Source organism: Bombus flavifrons, chromosome 8 (assembly GCF_040668555.2).
Source record: "Bombus flavifrons isolate JBK064 chromosome 8, iyBomFlav1_principal, whole genome shotgun sequence".
In the NCBI taxonomy this organism is placed as follows: domain Eukaryota; kingdom Metazoa; phylum Arthropoda; class Insecta; order Hymenoptera; family Apidae; genus Bombus; species Bombus flavifrons.
The window spans coordinates 7,240,085-7,265,024 of NC_138449.1; the positions used below are offsets into that span (position 1 = coordinate 7,240,085).

At 32.8% G+C, this 24,940-nt stretch overlaps 1 protein-coding gene across 2 annotated transcripts in view; it reads right to left on the bottom strand.

Moving 5' to 3' along the window:
• Nucleotides 1–24,940, bottom strand: part of Invadolysin (leishmanolysin-like peptidase, invadolysin) — a 217,232-nt gene that overhangs the window by 178,227 nt on the left and 14,065 nt on the right. Inside the window, exon 2 of one of the 2 annotated variants that reach the window (XM_069118549.1) lies at nt 19,805–19,865. The exons of the other annotated variant lie outside the window; for it this stretch is intronic. The gene's annotated coding sequence lies outside the window, so the exon portion shown is untranslated. The remainder of the gene's footprint in view (nt 1–19,804; nt 19,866–24,940) is intronic. 2 annotated transcript variants of the gene reach the window in all.

Sequence of the window (24,940 nt, forward strand, 5' to 3'; positions counted from 1 at the left end):
ACATGATATTTATATAAAGTGGCTAGTGGAAGATTCTATCAGCGGCCAAAACGTAATTTTATTATATCGTTGAGATAAAGATTTTCTAAGAATAAAAATCTGTCGCACCAATACAGCATGAAACAATGCCTCCTGAAATACAATATTGTATAAATTTTTGCAAAAAGTATTCTATTAATATGTAAATTATATCGAAATAGAATTACACTTTGATCGAAAACTTTCGCTAACCGTTATGTATTATTACGCACAATGGAATGGATTATGTATCAAGCGGAATTTTCTAGTTTGAGGGAAAAATAGAAGAATATTTCATGTTATTTTAATGTTACGTTGACACGTACAAGGCGTAGATAATTTTTCAAATGTTTTCCTCGAGCAAAACTATTTTACCTTCAAGAAGGATGCTTGATATTTTAATTCTATCATTACTTCTTGCAAAACAAGATTCAAACACTTGCGACACACATATATTCAAACAATTGCAATTGCTTCAAAAATATTCATCAGTTTAAGATAATTGTTATCGATAATATGTTAGATAATATGATAATATGTTATGTATACGAGATTTTCTTTTTCTACCTCTATGTGAGTTAGCTTTCTCAGTACAGTTCTTTCTACTCCGATTTTATTGACTATCCTATGTATCGTATTTTTTTAAATTAAATTAATATAAAAATGGACGTCATTCTTTGTAGAATGTTGTAGCAAAGAGAAGTGCACTAGTCCCATGTAAACTTCACAGGATAAATATACCATCGGTGAAAAGGCAAATTGCTTCGCGATGCTCGTTTGTTCGTTCGTAGAAACGTAAACGCAGAAACGACGTTAAAGGATGAGCCGTCAAAGGCCGGTAAATGCCTCCGCTGGTACGTTCTCTTGTATTCACAGTACAAAGCGTAGAGGTCGCGGAATTACGGAGCTTTGTACAAATGAAAGAGCATCGCACGCATGTCGACTAAAGTGAGCGATGAGCAGCCAAGAGACCGCGACAACGTAGTTGTCACAAACTTCCATTGAAATCGTACCTTTCTTGACAAATTTGATCATCCTGGATATAATTAATTTATATATACGTACACTGACCCTTATAACGCGGAGCATCAATTCAGTGTTATATGATTTCTAAGTTACATAGCACCCATATTGCAAAAATTACATTGTTATAGCAGCGTTATTAGACGACCAATATTTTTGTCAATAATATTGGCAATATTCAGAGTTCTCAACATTGTATTGACAATATACAGAGTGTAACAAAACGAATGGGATCCATTTCGTGAGCAACTGATTGTACAACTAAAAAACAATGAAATATGTTCGTACAGACTTCGATTTCGTTTACAAGATATAACGAATTTTCTGTCTTGATTTTGTGTTATCTAATTACCTTTACAGATGATGCTCAATATGGCCACCTTGCGTTTCAAGGCAAGCCTGTGGACATCTTGTCATGGATGCGGTTACACTCTGAACGGTTTCTTGCATTTCCTGAAGTTGTTGAAAAGTTTGTTCTATTCTGAACCTTGGTATTTCAACATTTTCAATAGGTGTATTGCGTACGCAATAGATTCGTTATATTTCATAAACGAAGACAGGTAGAACATATGTTTATACGAACTTTTCTCACTGTCCTTAGGCCTGCGATCAGCTCGCAAAGTGGGTTCCGCATGTTCTGTTACACCGTGTATATCGATCGCCTCAAGGGTTTCTTACGTACGACAATGTTGCATATTGAGAATAATATTGACAACAATATTGATTGTCCGAAAGCTTAAAAGGAATGATATAGCACGCTTCGAAACATGATGATTTCCTCGCCAATTTTAAAATCTTTTGGATAACGTTTCACTCGCAACCAAAAAACGGATGTATAATAACTCCATCGTGATTACATTGCTAGTCATAATGACTGTTAATTTCAACGAACACTAAATAGCATGCTTCCTGGTTATTGAGTTAAAAAAGCAAGCATAATGACCTTCTCGCTTTCCATTAATTATAAGATTCCCGGATTTGACACGTTGACTTAAAAAAGAAAAGAAAAAACAGAATTTTATGGAACATGGTTTATTCAGAAAAAACTTATTATTCCGGATAAAGTGAAGTCTCGAATGATAGTAACAAATTATCAGGACACAACTGCCTAGGAGATAAAGTTTTCGTTTATTCATGGACAGAATACGCGCAAACGAATGTGTTAATACTCATGGTTGACCTTTCAAATGCAAAAAGTGAAGAACATTCTCTGGACGTTCAGCGAAAGGATAATTTAAACGATGGCAAATGACCTTGGCTGACCTTGGAAGATCTAGGTCAATGAAATCGTTTTATAATGGGTTATGTAGACGCTACAATGGTATAAACTATAACACATTGAAATTAATAAAGAGAATGTTAAGAGCAATTTTTAAGATGGGATATATATTATTCTTCATTAATTCTTTATTTAATGAAAATACATATCTTAACAGGTCTCAATGGTAACATAAAAGGTTGTACAAGCTAATAATTTTTATGAAACTGTTACCCTGGGACGTATCATCATGACAGTCTAGAAAGAATTAATCAAGTTAAGTCATAAAATGTGGAACGTTTTATACGAATAGAGCTTAACCCGGAACCATGTCCATGGTTTCGGTATTTAAAACTACAATTTATATAGAAGTATATTGCATATTTATTAAAATTTAAATAAGAATAAATAACAAAATGACCACGAGTTTTGTAGTCTCTTAACTATTAAAGAGCCATCTATAAATAGCTTTCTTCGATAATAGTTCATTCATACTTTCTTGTATAACAAAATCATATGCAATCAACTGCTCGTGAATAGACTACAAATGTTTATGCAAATTTTTATGACTACAATAAAAGAAATGAAATCTATGTATAGATGTTCCCAAATCATTCCACGCATTTATACACATTTATATTTCACAACTCTACCGATTCACTGACTACTCACAGCATATATAATCATTTAAATCGTGTAATCGTTTAAACTATAAGTTAGATTACAATGAAATAACTATAATTCGTACAATGTCCTTTTCACGTCGTTCTATTAAAGTGCATTTCTACAATACTCGTTAATACACTACCCAGTATGTCGAGAACCATTTGCAACAAAGTTTGAAAAACCGCATCATTACCACCACATTCATGTCGTTAATCGTTTCAACATATCCAACATTTCGACGAAACGCGTGTACGTATATGTATACATACATATATTCACACATCTATACTGTGCTTGACAACGATGCCATTCTACTCAACATACTACACACTTTTTCTTCGCATTCATTGCTTTACCGTATCCTCGATATATTGCATAGCTTGGTACGAGTCTTCTCTTGTTACAAAGCTGCTGACGGCCAATCGAGCTCAAATGTCGATGAATTCTCTTCAACTGGGTTCTTTTACCTGATCCATTGTTCCTATATTTTGCGTTTAACAGCAGTACAGCCCTTTGAAACTTTCATGTAACAAATTTTCAACGAGAGATATAGGAACCTAAAAATTTTATTATGATACAACTTTTTTATATACATTATATAAATTATACAAGTTAAATGTACTAATGAATTCTTTTAATCAAAGAAATATTTATACTAATATGATAAAGAAGAGCATATTAAATATTAACTTTGTAATGATATTATTATTCTGCAATAATATTAGCTTTTCTTTTCAAAATAATTGAGTTTTACCATGTAGTTGCGAGTGGTTAACTTATATGAACAAAAAACAACTAAATATTTTGTACATTTTATAATTTAACAGTTTGTCGCCCGACATGTAAATAAAAGATTGTAAAACTTGTCAAGTTTTATATTGCAATTTACATTACAATAATCCTCGTAAAATGAATTCCTTTTACAATAAACCAAGACAAAGGTACTTCTAAAGTTCTTGAAGCGTACGTTGATTAAGTCATTAAAAGTTACTGTCGATAATCTGAAGTTTCTGTTCGCAGCTTTAAATGAAAAGGTACAATTATTATCTTTGATGAGAGATGTGTCAATCCATCTCTCTCTGTTCTTCAATCTCCTACAATAGCTTTTATTCTGGACTTCTATTATATTTTAAAAGTGAATTAGTTACGAATATATTCAATACCAGAAATTAATATAATGTAATAAAAAATTTTCAAATTATCTACATTCTACGAAGTATATTTTGGAAAGTATGTTTCTTCTCGCTACAAGAAATTACAATGCATTTCCCTACAATTCCATTAGAGATATACTTTGAAACAGTGCATAAGTGTCTATACTCGGTAAAAGCTTCAATTTCGATTTTCTCGAAAGTAAACCTTGAGACATCGTTCTTTATTTTCATCCTCCTTTTCGTATAAAGACATTTACGTCTTTTCGTATTATATTTGGAACGGCCAATGTGATTGCCCTGTTACCTGTCCTGTTAAAAATATTTCTTAAAACTATGCGTAAGTATATTTATACTCGACGAAGCTTCAATATCGATTTTTTTATTTTTTCGTATTCTTTATAAAAGCGGAAAAATAGATTCTTCTTTTGCTACAGACTCTTATTTAAACAGTAGATTTCATTCAGTTTCTACGTTAATTATTTACGCTATAATTTACGTCGCGATGAGTGAAATTTTAATCAACGATTCACCTTTGGCAAAAGCCATCCTTGTTTCCTTCGAAGGAATCAAGTATATTCCACCTGGACACTGTCAGTTTTGGGAACGATTGAAAATTCATGAATGCTACAACGACGGCGACAGGGTCTATTAAACATCATATGATGAACGCTGCTCTTTGAGTTTACAACATGGTAGTTTCTACCCAAATATCGAGAAATCTCTAGAAAACACATGCCCTTGTAGAAAACATTCTTTTCTCGTAAACGATGTAATCTTAAATAATACCATATTAATTGTATAATAAACTGTAACTATCCTTCCATATGTATGGAAAATTTAAAAGCACAAGAATGTACAGAATGTACGTAATATGGAAAAAAATATTCGAAAATCCAAAGTGCAGGACTCGTTCCTTTTATTTATAAAAATATGAATTTTCATACAATATATCGCAAATATTATTATTACTGTTACATTATATGCATAGATAAAACGTCATAATCTAGTAGAAGTCCTTTTATTTTACAAACCGAAAAATCATATCACAACATTTAATACTGACGAACATAACAATAGATATTGTCATGTATTGTTGCGTTAAACAATAGATTCCCTCTGTGGACGTAACATTGATATAGTCCATATATGGCTATAGGCTATAGGCTATGGCCTATACCGTACAACTGACAATGAGTTGAGCAATACCTTTGGCACAGTTATGAATAGAGGAAAACACCACAAAACCAAATGAAACAGTCTGAAATGGCTAGTGTATGAGTCATTTCTGCGTGTAGGGATTCGTCAATGGCTCTACTTCATTCGACGATAAATCGATTACTTTTTGACGTCGATGTTAAGGATTTTATTAAAAATAAAATATTATACAGCCCATGTAAAATTCAATTATTATTTTGATGGTTTCGAGTTCGTTTCAGAAATATCAACCTATTAATTTTTCAATTCTTGTCTATTTTTAGAAAATCAAACCGCACTTGAAAATTTTTATCTCGGAAACTCTATCTATCGCATAGAATTGTTTTCTTTTTTCTTTATCTATATTTTCGAAAATATTTATATTATATTTTCTATTATATTATATTTTCAACACATTTAATCTAAAATTCGTTTACGTCGAAAAACCGATATCGTAATGTTGAAAACTACAAAGAAATTTTCAGTTTCAAAACTGTTCAAATCACGAACAAAATACTATCTTTATAAATGATAACGCAATTTGAGAACCATTTCACGTCTTTTATCAGAAAACACTGAAGCGCGATGCGCACGTTTACCGGCAGAGGGTTTGGCAAATAGCGCGAACACTGAAAATGTGTTGGAGAAAAACTACGAGAACCGCATCAACAGGCCTGGTCGATAGGTTTTGCTTGAAAGTGTATTGGCCTTGTACATTACTGCAATATTCGATAAACGACGTTGTGGATGGCCGCAGGGACGTAAACTTGGGACCAGCGGAGGACCTTCAACGTGTACAGCTACTGGTTTACGCGGTGCAATGAACGAGACTATAATATAGAGTCATGCAAAGACGAGCGGAATAGAAGGAGACACCGAACAAGAAGGTAAGAACAACGAACACGAAGGGCGTGATATAGAGGAAATCGTAATCCAGTTTATCAAGCCAAAACGCATAACCTGTGCACCTAAGTTCACCCGAATGAATGATTGCAAGTTATGATAGCTCTTGTTTATTCGTCATATTTATGATCTTGCGGGATGCGTAAAATAATTCGACGAAAAATCAGGACAGTTTGCGAATCAACGATTCGATTAATTTTTACAACGATCACAGTCAGTTTCTTTCAATTTTTCGGGATGTGATTTCGATCGATTTCACATTCTGACATTCTAACGGAAAGACGCTATTTTATCGAATTTCATTTCGAAAAGGATTGCAAGAACGAACGAATCAGTCCAAACGATTTTAAAGACAGATTGCTGCTCCATCGATCTTCTTGAACGAACCATTTGCGTACGTACGTTTGGAACTAGTTGGAACTTCTTGTTGCACTTTGTTTACGATAAAATTTATACGCGGTTTCATAAAACGTCAAATGATACGTGACAAGGATGTACGCTGTATTTTATTAAACATGGAATGTGGTGATAAAAATAAAAGGAACACTGTGTATAATAATATTGGTGTTATTACTTGTCATTCTTTGTTACGTATTATTTATGTGTTTTGTTTATAATAAAATTTGTACGTGATTTCATAAAATGAAGAACGACATATACCGATAAAATATTTCTACGTTTATTCATTTTCAAACATCAAGATACCAAAGCTGGTAGGATTAAAACCAGTCACAGTATTATCGGTCCATAATTACAAGAAAAATGGATCCATTTCAATTGTATTTTGCACTCTGTTTTGCACCAATTACAAAGTTTAAAAAAAGGCTATTCCTCTCGAAACTTTTCTTATAATCAATACGTTGTTGATTACCGTGGAGATACTCCTTGTAAGTTTCATGAAAACCTGCCCGAGATGTATCGAATTACTTTACGCGAGCACGTCCGCCTCCAATAATACGGTTGAATGAACGAAGTCGGAATGCCATAGGAATTTAAATTTCTGCGCGTCGCTTCAGTTCGACAGACATCCGGGAATAATTGCAAACTCGGTCGAAAGAGTATTTCAATCAAAAACGTTACAAAGTTCGGTACTTTTCTAGTTTGAACATATAATCTGGGCGTTCGCGAGCATCACAGTAGGACTTTTCATCACGAACAAAAGACTCTTGCCCCTAATGTACGACTCGTTCCTTTGTCTCCCTGCGTCAGCCCTATTTTCAACCAAGAAAGCTTTGATATTCCAGTCATTTCAACTAGGAATAATATACTGAAAAAATATTAGTTAACACACTATTCCAGATACTTGAAAATTACTCAAAGGAAACGTGTATTTGATGTCAAAAGTAGGAACTGTTGGATAGACAAGTTTTAGTTTAGTTTTTCTTTATAAGAAGAAATTTACTTTTCATTTAATAACCAAGAATTCTCGTCCGTGTTTGCCTCTTTTCAGAAAAAATAATAAAAAGAAAAACTGAAGGATATTATAACATCTCTAATTCCTGTTCTACAGATTTCAATAAGTGTGTCTGTAATTACGATAGGGATGAATTATATCTATCTGAATCATGAAATTTTAGACCAGTAGATTTTCAATAGACAATAAATTAAGAAATATAAATGTTTATAATATCGATTACACCATATTGTGTGTATGTTTTGACTACTGCAATAGGATTTTATAATCCTGTTTCTATTACGAGGTTTGATGTAGCCTTCTTCAGGTGACTGTCCATTTATTTATAAATTTTTCCTCTGCATATTTGATATGTTTTTATACAGGGTGATTGGTAACTGGTGGTATGAGCAGAAAGGGGGTGATTCTACACGAAAAAAGAAGTCGAAAATATAGAATAAAAATTTTTTTTTAATTTTTTTTTTTAAATTTTTCCATCGAGACAACGATCTACAATGAGATCCGTTATAACGTACCGCACGCGTACCGAGTGAAAATTCGAAGTCGATTTTCTCGAAAACAAAGCTTCTATATTTTCGACTTCTTTTTTCGCATAGAATCACCCCATTTCCGCTTGTACCACCAGTTACCAACCACCCTGTATATCATATGCATCCGTAGTGTAATTATAGTTACATAATACGATTCAAGATAAATACTACATTTATTATTTCGTGATATGACGAGATTGTGTATTATAACATATATAGTCACTAATAATATAACTTTAAGTAAGTAAATTAATTGATTAATTAATTAAACGGCACTCTCGGAATATTTTTCACTGAAGCATAAAAGCAGGAATGTCATTTCAGGAAATTCAAAGATATACTTCGCTTCCTCGAAACGGAAACGGAATCGGACGATAAAATGTCTGAATATAAGGACGAAGAATCATAACTATCATAACTAACATTTCTCTCGAGTTAAAGCTGTAACGTATACCCGGCCAAATACTTGCTCTTTCTCTTCGGGGTAACACAGACTAAGGGGACATTCCTGTTCCCGCGTAAATATCGATCCGTTAGATATCACACAGAGAGTAGGAGAGCTCGAGAGGAATGATACGGAAAATGGGAGATAGGTGAAAGTGTGAACAATGCTTAGAGTGTCGTAGTTACCAAGTGCAACCGTCTAGTTGGTGAAACCTGCGCCATGATGTCATAGCACGAACACATTGCATACCATGTATACTATGCGCAATAAGAAGCAACTACACAATTGCATTTTCATTAGTCTTTGCTTTTTCTCACTTTCTTATATTCATTCGATTAAGATTGAGTTCTACAACAAGATTATTCAGGTAAGATGGTACATAGAAAGACATCTCAGATACATTTCAAAATCAAACTTTTTCTAATTTTTATAATATTTTTAAAAGACTGACACTACAAGATATTATATTATGGTATATATAAATAGAGATACAAAGCATTATACATATAATATGTACATATACGTAATGGAAAGTTTTCAAGTTAATTTTTAGCGAGGTACAACATTAAATTAATAAAAGTTATAGCACAGAAATTGAAAATTTATTTATATGTTAATACGATAAGATGTAAAAGCAGCTGGTTATATATTAAATATATTAATTTAGATTTATTTTACTTTAACAAATGCGTGAACATTTTAATGTAATAATTAAGTACTGTTTCTTTTAAGGCAGTTTTGATCCACAAATTGTGTAATGGGTACGCATTTGCTTATGCAATTATTCTTATCGGTACAATTTTGAATTTTGCTGTACATAATATGGACATAGTTTTCGTAAATACATAGACCCTTAACAATTTTCTAGCGTCACATTTAAATTTCATTCTAAAAAATATGTTACAACTAACCGTAATTTTATCCTGTTCTAGCATACCAAATATGTGGGCATGAACACGATAAGAATTTCTCGTTGGTAATTTTTGATAATATTTTTCTTGTAGCTAGAACACATTATGTTAAAAAGCTCTGCTTTCTAACGATTACTACACTAGAGCTTATAATTTAACTAAGAAAGTATTATATTTTTTGAAGTTCTTAAACCTTGTTCAAGAATCATAAGTATCAAGTGAACTCAACACTAAATAACAGAGTATGTGAAAAAATGTCTCTAGGATAAAACACTGTAATGGTGAAATATTTCGTTGAAAATTGTACTATTAGGCACCGGCATAAACCCGAGAATGGTGAATTTTGTGTCCCATTATATACCAAGATGGGTTATTCGCGCCTTATCATCCAACTGACTAAGCGCAGCCCACTCACCATAAACCTCAGTACGGTGAACATACAGTGAAAAATGATTAAACTACCAAACGGAAATGTTTATCTTTTATGAACAAATGTAAAAATACTTATTGTTAAAGTTATTTTAACATGCATATTTTGACTAGGAATTAAGCATGATTCAGAAGCAACTATCCAAATTCAATTTTTAGAATTAATAATACGAGCTGTGATAACTGATGAACTGTTCGGATGAACAAGATTCTACTGTAGTATTACCAGTTCGATCGTGCAAAAGAGCCCTAACATTATGAAAACAGAAACATGTGAAATATTGAAACGATTGAAATATCTTAACACGTTGACTACCACGTGAATTTTGTGTATTTTGCCCTGGTAGCCGCAATAGATTGAGATATACTACACCATAACGTTTAATTTTCGCAAGACGTCATTGTATTTGCATACTTTTTCTTGACAACGTTATATCTATATCACTCAAACCGTTGAAAATCTTTTAATTCATGAAATTGATCTTATTTTAATCATTTTAAAAAATCTAGTAAAACGTGCATCATCGATGACCATCGTGCCGATCAACGTGTTAAAATACATACAGTAGGACAAATAGAAGATACGTTCTGCGGTATAGAAATTCCATGATATACAGGATCCTACCGTATTTTAAAAAGTGTAGATCAAAATTTTAATAGCCACTGATGATCTTCGACGATAAGATAGATACAGATGATTTTCCGAATTTCAGCCGGCCTATGTATGTACATTACGCTATCACAGATATAGGTCGTCAAGTAGAATCGAATGGTCTCCCGTCGCGATGGAAATCGAAATTTATGGTTGAATCTGTGGCACTCTCGCCTCGTTGCTCATGGAATTCAAGGATATGTGTATCTAGCTACAGAAATATGCAGAAAACTGTATGCATCAATTCCACTACATACGCGCGCCAGTATAGTTACGGTTCGCGCGCATACGTGAACAGCACACACAGATAACCAACGTAGAGACCGCGAGATGAAATCGGGCAAAAATGACTTTTTCATAACGCGTGATCATACATTTACCTCTGTACATGTGCGGATGTATATGTGTATACATATATTGTATGGTGAGACTGTTCGTGCAAAGAAGCACACGTTATGACGAACGTTCCGCACAGAAAACTGGTTCAGCGAAACGTATAATCTTGTAAGTTGAACCATTATGGGCTGATTTTGTCAAACACTTTATTTTTTGTTAAGAATGTTACTTCTGCATGACTTCGCACGATCTCTCGAAGAAAAATGAGGTTGGAAGTTACGCCAGAGTTATTAATGTCGCTGCTAGTAAGTACTATTGGATGGATAACTGAATGATCAAGAATATTTAATTCGCAGAGTACGTTAAATTTAAAGTTACAATATCTTATCCTAATATTTGAAAGAAATCATTTCGAAAAGACTTTTAATAAAACTTACACGGCATACTTTGTTCGTTGTTAATATTTATTGGAGCAGACATATTTTTGAGCAACTAGTACAACACTATTGGCACTGTTATATAAACCGTTCATCACTGACTAGAAAAGTATGGTAACTTTAATTTGTTAATCTAGGAATCATTAAGCTTCATTCCCACTAACTCAAGGACTTCAATACGAAGGGGAACTCAAATGACATTTATGCTCAATCGTCCTCAGTTTAAATATTGATCAAATTTCAAATTTATGAGACGAATATCGTTTACTAACAATGAAATTGTTATAATAATACATTTTCTTTTATTTGACAATGATGTTTCCCTTCTCATGGTTCTACGTAACTCAGCTCAAAATAAATAATATAAAACACTAAATAAGAAACTAATTAACCAAATATTGTTTTCCTAATGTAACCAAACTTTAATCTTCTTTACTATAATGAATTTTTAATCTTTTACTATAATGATAAATATGATAAGTTCATGATACAATATATCATAAAAGTAAGATGACTGCAACAAGATGCTGCAACGTATAGAGAGGCGAAATAATAATTGATTGTTGATGTTCGTTTATTTAACTTCGATATTGAGTATTCTCAATAATTTCTACAAGTGCGCAGAGATTCGCAGATTAAACATCTGAACGTGCATCAAACAGTTATGCGGCGCTGATGGCATATCGGAACATAGGTCGTTAACTTTCTCGAGCAACGGAGCAACGCTTTCACGTGCACGATCGTCCGAATGGAAGTCACGTTATCGTTTGATTATAGTCGAAAACTATACTCTTTCAAGCGAAAGTCATTTGCCCCATAGCAAATCGCAATAACGTTCAAAATTCGGACTAGTAGCTTGCTTTGAAAAGGTTATTGCTGAAGGTAGAAGAAATGGAACATCGTGAAATATATATGAGATTACAATATAGATCCCCCGTGAAAAGTACTACTTTATACGTGTATGGTACAATTGATATATCAACATTTATTTTTAAATATATTTTAAAGCAATCGCAATTTAAGCAATTCGTTTTAAAGCAATGCAATGCAATGTTAATATCACAAATTCAAATCTTCTATTTCATTTTTTTGTATAAATCTATACAAGTATACTTTTCATATTCTTTTACAACAATTAACTAAAGTTATTTCGTAATTATTATTTTCGAGAAAAGGAGACCCCATAATTTTACACAAAAATGCATAAACATCCATAATCTACACGTAACATAATCACCAAATATATATGTAAATTAATATGTCGATCCTAGTTATAGAAAACAATTATCTCATAATTTCTAATAATAGTGAATACAGTGAGACTATTACTGTTACGATTAGGTACGTTTGTTTTAGAGTAGTTCGACTCTAAGAAAGCTGTCTTGGTGAACCCCGGCGTGATACGATATCCATTGCCCTCGAAGGAGATATCTTGGATTACCATCCTAAATTGCTAGCAATGATTATCCCCTTTATTGGCTAACTTAAGAGTAGAGCACTAACAATTCAAACTGTAATAAGCCAATCGTTTTTATTACAGCTATTTCTGAAGTTTACGTAACTAATCGCCCGCTCGCAGTTGGTTTATATAAAAATTTCACAATGACTTTAAATTTATTCTTCTTTACATTCATCTACGCTTGGCTTTCATTTTTATAGTACTTTATTTGTTTCATTCTTGAGCAATCCATTGAGGATACAATATCCAATACTTGATTTTAATAATCGCATGTGTTTAAAATATAAATATAATCAATTTTGTCTTTAAACGGATTTGCTTCACACGATTTTAATTCAGCACGATTTAAAAAACAAACAATTCTCTTTTTGCACGAACCAATTCGATTTAACACGGTTCGGATGGTGTCATTTAAAAAATTTCCATTGGAATTTAATTCTTTGAAGCTCGTTTTAGTATTTTTATTATGTCGTTCGAAGCGGCGAAACTGATTCAATTACAGTCTCATGCAAAGGAATGCGTCTACCGTCAAAAAGTGGCAGCGAATAAAATTTAATAATATGTCACTATATAGATTAAAACAATATAATATAACAAGAAATATTACAATCGAATAAAAAGCAAAGGAAGATTCAACTACAGAATTTGATCTGGTTTGTTCGAAAACAACTAGTTATTTGTACTGTATTTTTACGTCTCTAATCAATCTTATATTTTTTCATATATTTCCTCTTATCTTTTTTTTTCGTTTTTGTACGGTTCATCGAAAATCTATCAATCGTGTAAAGATAAAATTGGATAGAATTATTGGATACGTCTTTGTTTTATAATACCATGTCATATTCGTCGTGTAGACTATGGCTGAAATACAACGAAGGCCAACTGCGATTGTATCCAACAATTTTAATTTCTGACTTTACTTTCAAATTCCTTAATACACATAATACATTTGCGAGAACGATTACAATTTCGATAAATTATTAAATTGTTAATCATTCACTTATTTCTTAAATTTTTATCGCGTATTATTATAAATATATTACTACCATGCATAGTATGCCTTATAAGCTATAAGGAATGAATGGTTTGATCTTGTCATATGCTTATCTGATTTCCCGTCGGCGTGCAGTGTGTATCATCAATAATTCATGTATATTTTGTTTCCCATGGTAAACTACGCGTATGGGATAAAAGTAATCAGAGTTTAGATTACTTCATTCCAAACCGAGTAATATTCTGTCAGCCAGAATTAAAATTAAAAACATCGTGAAATTTGGATTTTTAATACGTTTACGTACATACAATGTTTTTAAATATTCCTAGAATAAATTAGAAATCAGAAAACATATTTCGAATACGTACTTGATCGTCGTAATACATATTGAGTGTTGTTTTCTGATCTGAATGCTTATTTCTCACTATTATACATCTAATAAAAGATATTAAAGTTAAAGATATTGTTACTTATATATCTATTTATATTATCTACTTATATATTTTTGTAATATTACAGGCGAAAGGCTAACATATGAATAAAAAATAAGTAGATAAATAAATAAAAATAAAATATTGATGTTAGAAGATATACGATAAATAAAAATTCGAATACCGCAATAGAGTTAAATTTATATTTTGGCCCAGTCGCATGAGACACTCTTGCAATGAAATGGAAACGACAGAAATATCGATATGCTAAAAATTGCTTGTTTATGTTACGTCCGTACATATGCAGATTCTGATTCAAGGGAACCATCTATCATCGCTCAAATAGTACAATTTTTTCAGTGGCGAACATGAGACCACGACCAAGAACGACAGATACGTCGTTAAGATTAAATGTTCAATTTCGAGCATGTGGGTGACTTTCGGGAACAGAAGCAGTGCTTCGTCACTTCCAATCTTGATTGGTCGAAGAAGGAGAAACCGAATGAGAACGGGAACGATCGCCGATAGATATTTCCTTTACGCGAAAAACCGTACCTATTCAATTGAAAACACAAAGAAAACCGATTTCTACCCATCAGGAGTAAGCGGTAAATATCTCACGTAATAAATTTTATTTTGAAGTGCGGCGATGTATGGGAAAAACCATTGTCAGTACTGTCAATTGTTGCACAATTGAACTAATATTATTAGCGAAATTTTACAAGTTACTTACAAGTTATAAACTGCTTCTTGACAACAGCAACAACAGAAGTTTGATTAAAAAAAAAAAAAAAGAATAAAAGGAAATTTATAGAGATAAATCTTACAGATTACACGAAATTCTTTTAAATAATTCTATGCAGATTGTTAAAAAATTTAAGAGTATTTCCGCAAAGACTTTAGAAATAGAGATACGATCAGGAAATACAAAAGAAAATTGCCATAGTTTACATAATTTTATCACAAAAGTTGGAACCATTACGCCGCTATTTCCTCTACTTTCTCTCGATTGTATTATCCTAATTTTGCTCAAATCAGTTGAATATACGTAAACGTCAGGAAGAAAGCAAGAACCAGAAAAACAACAGGAAGAAAACGACAGAATACTATTATACGCAAATGAAACACAGAAATTTATTTTTATACATTCTACAATCAATTTCTATCAATAAAAAATTTCATCAATAAATTTTTTTTTTTGTTCGCAGAAGTTAGAAAAAATGAGAAAATTGAGGCAAAATAAGACGCGTATAGTATCGTTCGACAGTCGTAACTGCAACTCAAATGGTATCCTAGACGCTTGAACTTACAATTAGCTGTATGTAAGGCAGTAGGTTGACGAACTATTGGTATTCAGTCCTCCTTCAAAACGGTCTGCTAGCTAATATATTGAAATTCATGGCACGAACGAGCCACCGCTATCATCATGCGTACGAATATTTACGACTTAGGTAAAACAAGTCTAATATCATGTTGATCGCCGAACAGCAATGTTCGAAATGACATCGTTTAAATTTCAAAAGGTGAGTAAAATACCGGTACCGTCTCATTTTTTACGTTTATTTTACGTTTCACTCTACATCAATTGGTTTTTTGAAATATAAATTACTGACCAAAAATTTGCAATCACTTTTCCAGCTGTACCAACATTGAATCACCTGTAATTTTATGGTCAGAAATTTATTCGAAAGATTTATCAAAGTGAAAGATATAAATTCTTTCAAACAAACCTCTTTACTTGGATTTGCCGGCTGACTTGTCGAACATAGTAGAATTCTAAATTAATTTCTTTTTCAAATTCTTGCGTTCAGAATTCTTTTATTTTCCGTTGAAATCGGTCATCGCCTTACGTACAAGCGAATCAGTGTAATATTTACCGCTTCTGTGAAAGTTTAAATCTACAATCAATTGCTTTCTACCGTTTATAGACAATTTACGCGGCATTAAAAAAAAGATAGTGAATCATTACATCGAATATTTCTGCAGTCATGGTGTATCAATATTAAGAAACTGCACTTTTGCAAAGCATTTTAATTCGATTGAAAAACAACTTGATACATGGAAACGAAAGTATAATGACTAGACAGCGTATTTTTCAAATATCAAAGGAGGTTTTAAAAAAAAAGAACCTGTGCATTCAGAATTCTACCAAAAAGTGGAAAAATTTGATGAAACTACGCAGAGACGGAGAAGAAATGGGAGACAAAGTCGGACCACCGTGTGTTGTATGAAACCAACCTTTTGTTCTGTTAGCGTATTTGGTTTGTTCAGTATAGGTACGTACAGTTTCGACCCCTTCGATTTTCCAGCCTGGAGGGCTTGATCGTGGCCCGCCTACAAACAGGATCTGATTAGACGAGCGAACGGGTGTCCCGGAGAACCAACCAATCGATTCGAATTCAGAATCTCGAATTCACGATGGTTCGTGCCCTCCAGTTGTACCTGCGTATCCAAGTACTGGTACCAAGCTACCCAGAGCATCGCAACCCATCTAGATTTCCGAAGGCAGTTCGTGTTGCGATCTGACTAATGAAGACGGATATTGGAAGCGCGCCTTCGATTCTCATCACTGTCTCAGCACCTATTAGCATCTTCCAGTCTCTTTGGGGACATACATGCTCCTACAAATACACCTAACATCCCCGTTTCTAAATTAATACTGCATTTCTCTAATGTGATCACTCTAATGTGATCTTTCAAGAACAGACATCTTCTGCTTTAGTGCAATTTACTACATTTTCTATTTCACTATATTTTACTGTATTTTTTATAGTCTACTTATTTGTTATCTATCTTAATTTATAGTTATATCTATGTCTATAATATTATCTTTATAAAAGAAAATATTCCCATTTAAATGACCGTTACGATTCTATTGATTTCTCTATATCGTGTTATAGAATTGTTACACATAGAAATATAATAGTCATATAAAAAGCAAGAACGAAGTTAAGACCACGAAGGAAATTTATAATATATATTATTACATATTAATGATAATTATTATTAGTATATTATTCGTATGACAGTAAGTTGCACAAATGTTGTTCATGAAATCGTCTGAAAGATTTCTAAATCGATATCGTTTAGTTTCTTTTAAGAAAAGTAGAATATGTAGGTTGTATTTCCGCTAAATGTAGGCTGATTTGTTTGACAACCTGTAGACAACGTTCATATGACCAAGTATCCTACACAGAAATATATCACACCAAAGATATGCTTGTGATTGAATAATTGTTATCAACTTTAGAATTCGCTAGATCCAAAATTTTAACTATGAACAATTTAATAAATAAAGAACCAGCATTCGCTGTTATTGCAGTGAATTTTAGAACTCAAGTATTCATTGACAAACGAGAAATATAAAAAAAAAAACACTTACTAAAATAAATTTCTATTTATGCATGAGATAAAAACAGATATATATTCGACCATTACGCGCAATGGTATTGTAAATTGACCAATAGATATGGATATTAAGCGCTGCTTTGACCTACATCAAGGTCTGGTTACCAATTAATATACATTCCAGTCCACTGTGAATACACGACACACAAGTTGCATATAGCGCTATAGTATGTATCCATGTACGTATACGAAGTACTCGAATTTCTGCGAACGTATTTCACCATAACGGCAGATTACAATACCTAATGTGAATAATGAATATACGTCCATAGTTCATACATCAAAGATAAATTCGCGACGATTTCATAAGCCTAAACGAATTCTTCTTTGAAACGTATTTTTACGAATGCTTAGAAATATGTATATTTAACGGAAAGATTATACAAGATCAAAGACTCTCTGATACTAAAGGCAGTATCGCTTGCGTAAACAAGGTTCGTTACGCTTACCAACTTCGGATTATGAAATGCACAATAGAGTTCGTGTGGTTGCCGTAACCTTTTGGTTGATGTCGAGTATTCTGCGAGTATTCAATGGCTACAGAAAAGAACTGTGAAAGTCCGTGAAAAGAAAGTAAACTTTGATAGTCAAAGCATCAAACTTTCAATATGTATGACTATGATCAAATGAAACGAAGATCAACTTGTACAAACGCAACCAATAGCTGAGAATATATTATAACCTTGTAACGTTGGTTTCATTTCTTAAGAAGTAATTATTATTATTACTTTTATATTAATATGCCAATTTAACTTCTTTTAATCGTGACAGCTAATCGATCGATTAAACTGAAGACTTTGATCATGCAATAGCCAATCGAAATACCGATATTGCAAATATCCCACGTCACAAAAGAACCTATCGACAAAAAAAACACTATAATCTTGTCTCCGTACACCTTCTCTCAAATATCAAACGCCTGGTCTCTCGCCTCCCCTACCATTCCTTTTGCCTCTCAAACTCTCGCACGTATTTCTGTCTCTTTCATGTTCCTCTGTATTGTGTTTCCTTTCTTCACTCGAATGGAATAAGTTTAGCGTAGGAAATTCCATTTGGGCAAGAAGCGGGAAACTCGGAACGCTCCGAAGGAAAGTTTCATGGATAACTCGTCGAATTGTAAAATCAAGTAGCACGCTGCGTCTTCCTATCTTTCGTCCCGATACTATTGGAAACGAACGTTTGTACTGCGATCCTGATCGATAAGGCTACGTCCTTTAAAGCAACAACAGATTTCATCGAAGCGTAGATCGTTCGGATACTATCCACAGTTTACCGTAAATTTCTTTTGCAATCCCGTCGAACACGAGAACACGGTGGGCAATAAGAATCGAACCAGCGCTGTGCGAGGCCGCGCGTGGTAGTGCAAACACTTTATTTATTTCCCGGCTCGTAAAATCACTAAAACGCGAGACCACTTTTTATCCACCGTACACTTCTCTTATGAAAATACAATCGCGAACAACGCGCGGTTTTCATCGATTCGAATCTTCTATGGTCGGTCGAAAATGGGATACACGCAAAAAGATAGATCCTTAACGAAAACACATTGCGAAAGAATCGAGTGTATTTTCACCTCGCGTTTCGTATAAATACGCGATTATCATTTTATACGATTTGATCGGAGTTGTTCTAACCATTTTCATTTTTCACGATTGGAATTTATATTCGGAGATAGCATGCGCGCAATTCATTTTATACCAGTAATTTTATAGTTTGTAATTTCGACTTCTATTAATTTTATGGATTTAGAACGTGTACCTTTAATTTTATGGTAACAGCCGGTATATACTTTGTTTACACGATAAAGAATTAATATAACGTGAAGAAAATCACTAGAAAGGGAATAGGAGTTCCTCGAATCGTGATTCGGTGTCTGTGTAATAAATTCATTGCGAGTGTTTATTTTTTTACGGAATATTTGAACGTGTGAAAATGCATATAATGCATATACTGTACAAAAATGTACAAAATATGCAAAATAAACTAATATTATTTGTCGTTATATCTATTGGTTACAATGTATTGATCAACATATGAATTTACATAAACATCCGCAATTCAGTTATAGATCTCAATAAGTCTACTATATTTTATAAGAACCTAACTTTTAATTGACAAACTATAATAAAAATCGTTACTTACGATTTCTCCAAAGCAAAATTGACAGATAAATGGCCTTTTATGTATACATGATGCTCCTTACCTGAAACAAAAAAAAGGAGACGATTAGGAAATTAAAGTAACAAATAAAATATCGTTTATTATAAGTATACAACTTTCAAACTGTTAAATAAAATAATCAATTTAATAGAAAAGATATAAAATATTATTTAACTACATAATACTTTTACTATTCTCTAATCGCATAGTATGTTAACAATTTTCTCTTACAAACGATCATGATAAAACCAGCTAAAACATTACGTATGTGCATTGGATTATATACTTGTTTTTCCAACATGAATAATTCACGATTTATATCAGGTGTGTACATAGGCATCTTTAAACAATAAATTTGGCAAACATACAACAGCGTTCAATCATAATTAATATACAATCAGAATTTGTAAACACTAGCAATAAATACCAGGTTGTATTGACTTATACGTTTCGCTTATTTATTCAGAAACGCTATTTGGAAACCTTTAAATCACGAAATATCTTTACTAAGAAAACCTGTTTACAAACAAGTACTACAAGTTCAAGATACTCGACTCATTACGTAAGAAATAGCTGAGAGTAAATAAACATATAGTTTAGTTGCTAGTAATTCATCGAGACTCTATATCACTAACAAACATCAAATACTTAACATACATCAAATATTTGACTAATATTTGGATTTTGTACAGAGAACAAGATAAAAAGTTGCACGAGTCACATATATGTAACAATTTTCTTATTAGATCATGATAATTTATTGACTGAAGAAACGATTTGTTATATCGAATACAATGCAACCAATAGAATAAATAAAGGAATTGGTACGAAGAATAGCAAAATTATATGCAGTTCTCAAGTCATGAAACAAATGACATATTCAAAATCATAGTAGTGAAAGTGAGTCAAAGTTTCACATACTGGAATCTAGTCACGTATTTCTACTTTTAAAATCATAACTCCTTTAACATCACAATTCATTGAATTATAATTTTGCCTTCTACCGTGATAACGAGTATGCCATCGAAAATGTCATAACGAGTTTCCTATAACAATAAGTCTCTTAATCAAAAATATCACTAAACTGACTTACACTACTATGGCTCTCAATCAACTGTGCAAATTTTAAACAGTATCAAAATTGAAATAATAATTGAATGTCGTTGTAATTAATAAATTTAAAATAATCCGCGTCGAATGACAATCTATTTCTTGGCCAGGTGGATGGTAGGCACGATTCACTTTCGAAATCGGCTAACTTCAGCCGGCAGCGGAATAATTAATAGTTTAATTTAAGTCCTCGCACCCGAAGGCGCGATTACGCGCAAATATTTGCGAAAAGCAGCCGGATCCGGTTGTAACAGCGAGAGGACCGGCGTTCAGTTCTGATTTCGATTTCGATCTGGATCGATCGTACGTTACAGTCGAATTAACGGAAAGCCGCGTCGGGACGCAAGGATTACCATTATTTTCGTCCCGTGCAAATCCAGCAAATCCGTTCTACCGTACAAATATTCGCTTTCCCTGTAACTGCCGAACCATTTGTTCATAAATATTGATACGTTTAAAACCTCCAGCCAAATGAGGCATTTCACGTTTTAATTTCTTCCACTACCTACGCCTATGCCGAATGTACTCCACGATATCGCAGAATCATACTATGCGACATCGGTATCACGACAATTTGCATTTAATTGGTTCGTATCTAGCTTTGCGAATCGATTGACTATTTATACTCCGAATGATTAAAATACAATCAACCGGTGCTACAATTCTGCACAATACATCAGGCCGGTTTAACGCTTTTTCCAATGCATTTTAATGTTTACATTTAATTTATAGATTTCAGATCTGTCGAAAGCTGTCGGGAAAATATTCATCATATTCATGTTATATGTCAGATTTACGTAGTTCGTCGAAAAGTATAGAATCTTGTCTCTGATTGTTTAGCCTATTATTATTTTAATATTTGGATGATTTAATATTGCAAATGTGTCTCATCGATCTGATGTAATATACAGACATACTTTGGATAGGAAAATGTCAATACGCAATATACATCTGTATTCATATTCACAAAAATATAAATTTACATAAACGTCTGCAGTCTAATCATTAATAATTTTAAATGTAACAAAATAAAATAAAATTAGGAAAGTACAATGCAGGTATGGAACGAAGCGCACATTACATGTATTCAATCTATAGGGAATCCACTTAAGTTCCATCCATTCAGCCTTTTTTTTTTATAAATCTTCTTTTATAAATCTGTACATTACTTTTATAACTCTGTACATTATTTTTATAAATCTGTACATTACTTTTATAAATCTATACATTACATTTTTAATTTTCGTTCATCGAGAAAGCAAATTTCGCGTAATATAGCGTTTCGGCGATGGATTCTGCACATGAAAATGGTAAAAAAGGTTCATATAAACAAATGCACTGTTTGACCTTCTTTTCGAGTTGTAATAAGTTTTAAGACAGCGACGAATTACTTCGCGAGAGAATTGGACAAGGCTTTCAGAACAATACTTAGAGAAAAGGAAAGGGTAATACAGTCAATGGTAAAATGTTTCTAAGTTTGTGTTTAGAAGCAAAGACGTCATGTTGGATAGGTCTCGCGAAGTTATACAGATACAGTTTGTTAAAACAAAAAAAAAAAACTAGTCATAGCTCTGAAACAAGATCAAGCAGGTCATATGTATATATGAATTTTTTTTTATTGTTTGCATGTGCAGAATCTACCGCCGAAATGGGTCACCCTGTATATTTTAAATAAAATTAAGCAAATATTGCAAAATAGTGCGGCGTCTAAAGTCCAAAGAATCAATGACCTTTAATTTACGAAAAAACCACGAATGCATAAAAGTCAGCCGACAAAAGTAGATATATATATGTATGTATGTATAGGTATATTCCAATTGTTCAATCGATAGGAAAGTCCGTTCATTCATCCCTCTCGAGCATCTCTACAGGCGTACCGTCGGTTACACCGAGTCTTCCGCCCCATCTACCGAGAAACTTTTAGCAAAGAACGAAACCGACGTAAAGCCGGACCAGATTGGTTTACTTCTATGACCACTTCGCTTCGAATTTCCTTTGATCGTGCAGGATCCACCTCCGAAAATCTTTCGCGCTTCGTCCGTGAGGAAATAAAGTGGCCCTTTTCGATACCTGACAACGAAACTTTGTAACACGCTAAAGCCAGGATACAAATAAAGGTTTCTACAAGTGTTCATCTTGTTGGAAACTTATCGCAATCTAATAATACAATAATCCACATCGGATTTGTAAATATTGATTTTGTCAAGAATTGATTGAGAGCCTGTAAGAAGAAGAAGAAGAAGAAGAAATAATAAATTTCTGAAGAAAGATGTTTTTTACATAAATTAATAATTCAGTGCATGTAATTGTACTAATTAATAAATCTGTTTCTGTAATCTAATAGCTGCGCGTATCTTCCCTTGTTAGTATAATATTATAGTTTGGATAACATCATTTACATACTGCATTATAATATTAGCATGATAGATATACATAATTGGTATAATGATAAACACCGATGACTCTCCTAGCTATTACATTAATTTCAACGGGGAAGTTATTGACAAAACCTTTATTTAACAACAACGATATTTAATAGGTATTATTATAAATGAGATGTTTGCAACTAATATAAGAAAATGAGTATCATTAATCTTTAAATTAGGTTAATCTCGTATGTCTCAATCTAGCTTCAATTTCAATCAAATAAAAAACTTTACACATATATTATGAGGAAATCTTTAGCATACATTCGAAACGAGAAATTACGCATATTAATATTTTCTTCAAATTTACGATAGACGATCGAAATAAACAATAGAGTCAATCGAAGATGATTCGAAGGTCAATCTAAATTTATTAAAACTTCCTGAGTTATCTTTTGTAAAACAGTAATATTAATATTAAAGTATGATCTAGCAGCAGAGGATTTTGCCAACATATGAGGCAATAATAAAACAGTTCTCAGTCCTTCTAATTAAATATAGAATATACGAAATTTGCAGTGAAATTTGATAGTATTTTATTTTAATAAAAATGGTCATTTTATAAAGTACGCAAAGGCTTTTGAGCATCACTACAGGATCTCTTCAAATATACGAAGAATTTTTAATTAAATTTGAATGTTTCTGTTACACAAGACAATCTTTTTGTACATATTTATTTATGTAAGACGTGAGATACCATGTAGCCGATTATACAGATCTAAAATTATTAGATTCATCTACATGAAACAAAATGCCTTGTGATGAACTTCCTAAGATAATCGCAGTAGCGCAGCAATAGATTGCGCGTTCAAAGGACAAATGTACTAAATATTTAAAACTGCTCACCTTCCTAAAGATGAGATATTACATTCGTCTACGAACGTCGTACTAATTAGCACTGTGGCATTGCTTCGAACCTTCATGGTCCTCTCCTCTGGACTCTATTCAGTCCGCTTCGAGTTTACTATGACTACCATTGTCTGTTCAAACAATCCCTCGTGATTAATTCGGAACGTTTTCAGTGAAAACTATGACAAACCTGTGAACAAGCGGACAAGAATTCCAATGGAAGCACCAGGCGACTCACGACAATCAAAATTCCTAGTGACTATTGATCTGAATCATCATCAATGTGTTTTTCACCAGAGGTAGAGAGATCAGCGATAATTAAAAAAATAATACTTTTTACGTAGTGTCAATTCTTCCGTGACACTTGCCTCATAAAGACACAGTTCACAGCTATGTCCACATTTTCTACTACATTGCCAATTACGTAACACTTTTATGTGGTTAACTGGGAGTTGTTAAGACGCAGAAACGTTAAAAAACTTTTATCTCAACCATAGAAACTATCTTTTAACATGTAGAGTTACGCAAAATGTTACACCATATCGTCAGTTTCCTAGAAAAATGGCACAACTAACAATAGGAAAAATATATTTATCTGAAAATTAGTTGGAAATGGAAAATTTACAGCAGGAAATTGTTAATTATACTCATCTATTTAACAATGAATTTCTCAACGAGATTTTTCAACGTCTTTAGATTTCGAAAATCTCTAACAAAATATTGTTTAGGGTGG